A 2,500-nucleotide genomic window follows, 5' to 3' on the forward strand; every position below is an offset into this window, starting at 1 on the left:
TTCTGTGTTAACGACCCAGCTCTTGTTTATTGCGTATATATATATATATATATATATATATATATATATATATATATATATATATATATTTATGTATGTTTGTATACATGTATGTATGTATGCAATATATATATATATATATATATATATAATATGTTTGTGTATGCTTGCTCGCGTTGCGTTTGCCCAAGCACGTGAGTTTTAAAGTGTAGGCTTCCATTTTTGGTCAGTAAGGTGTGCCTTGAGTAGCAAGCACGCTACGGTCACAGTGCCATTCTTCTTCTTCTTCTTCTTCTTCTTCTTCTTCTTCTTCTTCCTTTTCCTAGTCCAACGTTCACAGCAGCAGCAAGCAGCATAAGCGGCATGAGGAGGAGGAGGAGGAGGAGGAGGAGGAGGAGGAGGAGGAGGAGGAGGAGGAGGACGGCAATTCTCCAACGAGATTAGAATTTATGAATGAAAACTTCGTGCTTGTAAAAAATATTTATGCGGGAACTTGAGCCCGAAAAAAAAAAGAAAAAAAAGTTTTTGCGCTCCAGACATATTTTTAAAGGCGAGGTCATACACGAAAGTTATATATACTCTATAATTTCGGAGTTTTCTCCGCAATTGTTGCCCCATTCTTGCAACCGCATTTGCCTCGGAGACGAAGTGATTTGAGTCGGCGGACCTGAAAGGGGGTGGGGGGCGGGAGGCGCCCGCGCTTCATTTATTTCAAAGAGTAATTGACTGGTTATGAATTGATGTGATTGTTTGGAAGTATTATTATTATTATTATTATTATTATTATTATTATTATTAATTAAGGTGGATTTCTTGTTTGGGATTTGCTGTAAATCGATTATTATTATTATTAGTAAGAAAACTTATTTATTGGCTGGAATTTCCTGTAGTTTGGTTGAAATTATAATTATTATTATTATTATTATTATTATTATTATATTATTATTATTATTATTATTATTATCATCAAGAAAATGGATTTATTGGCTATGATTTGCTGTAATTTGAATGCAATTATTGTTATTATCATTATTATTATTATTATTATTATTATTATTATTATTATTATTATTATTATTATTATTATTCTGGTAAAAAGAAGGGCAGGATTAAGGGAGTTGATTTTATATACTGTCTTTTCTATTTTCCTTACGATTCGCTTCTCAGGCTCAGCGATATTTTTGAGTAACTGGCCAATATTCATTTTGGGAATTTTCAAAAAATTATAATTGCTGAAGTTAATCCTTTATTAGAACAGGATATCAGGTCCAGGTCAAGCAGGGGTCGTCGTCAGTGCCGGCATTATTCCGTAGGCGTAGTTCAGTTACGGAGTCGTCTTTGGTTTAGGGCTGGTATTGGTGTTGGTATAGCTGGTATCACGTGACGTTTCGACCTTCTCGCAGGTCATCTTCGGACGAGTCGGTTGAAGGACTGTATCAAGAAGCGGGGGCGGTATTTATAGCGGCTCGGACCTAGAGTTGCATTTTCATTGGTCGGGCCGGTCTTCGGCGAAGTCGTGGGTCTCGCCTCGAAGATCTCGAGGATTCTGTCGTGCGAGCGCTTCAGTAGTGTGCCTGGGGGTGAACGTCAGGAATTCCGTCTGTAGCAGGAGTCCTATCATCTTGTGGGGGCTCCTGATTATCTGGCATTGTCGGGGGGTCGTTCGATGCTCTCCGGGCGGCATGGGATGGAGAAACGTATCCTGAGTGATATTCAAATTTGGTTTGTCCTTTCCTATACTGCAAGTACACAGTTGTGTATCGTGTATTGTTATTGTTGATGTTGATATTTCTTTTTATAGAAACATACGCTGTTGTTTCTGCTCCATTTTCATAAATACATGTACATACATACATATATAATATTTCTATATATTATAATATATATATATATATATATATATATATATTATATATATATATATATATAGATTCAAACATATCCTTGTATCCTTTGCTAAATATGAAGGCTTTGAATATAAGAACCCTCATTGTTGTTCTGCCAGTAGTTACAATTTACCATAAACTGGGAATTAGAATTAAACAAAAGAAATAAATCTACAAATAAATGGCAAATCTGGCACATTACCTCAAGAAAATAAAGCCTTCAAGATTATGATTAACATTCTAAAAAAAAAAATTCTAGATATTCCCTGACATCTTAAAAAAAAGAAAGAAAAAAGGGTGCCCTGTCTTTTTCCTTTTATTCAGAAGAGTTCATCTCAAGATCCGTAAGATCATTTAAGTTTGTTCAAGAAGAGAGGGAAGGTAAAGTCTCCCAGCACCTACCCATCTCTATTCATACAATTCTTCTTTGATCACAAAATTAAAATGAAGAATAAAAAGAAATTTGGGGGCCCGCAGGGGCCCATCCGACCCCCAACTCCCATTTCGAAGGAGTGTTGGAAGGCTTTGTAGGGGGGGGGATGTGTAGAATTGTATAGTGGTAGAGAGGGGTATAAGGTGGGTAGCATGGTTTGGTGGTGGTGGTGTAGATGGTA

General features: G+C 36.3%; 1 long non-coding RNA gene across 1 annotated transcript in view; it reads left to right on the top strand.

The window, feature by feature from the left end:
* The window catches only part of LOC135198404 (uncharacterized), a 718,193-nt gene that overhangs the window by 659,410 nt on the left and 56,283 nt on the right, over positions 1-2,500 (top strand). The gene's annotated exons all lie outside the window — the stretch shown is intronic.

Source organism: Macrobrachium nipponense, chromosome 22 (assembly GCF_015104395.2).
Source record: "Macrobrachium nipponense isolate FS-2020 chromosome 22, ASM1510439v2, whole genome shotgun sequence".
Lineage (NCBI taxonomy): Eukaryota > Metazoa > Arthropoda > Malacostraca > Decapoda > Palaemonidae > Macrobrachium > Macrobrachium nipponense.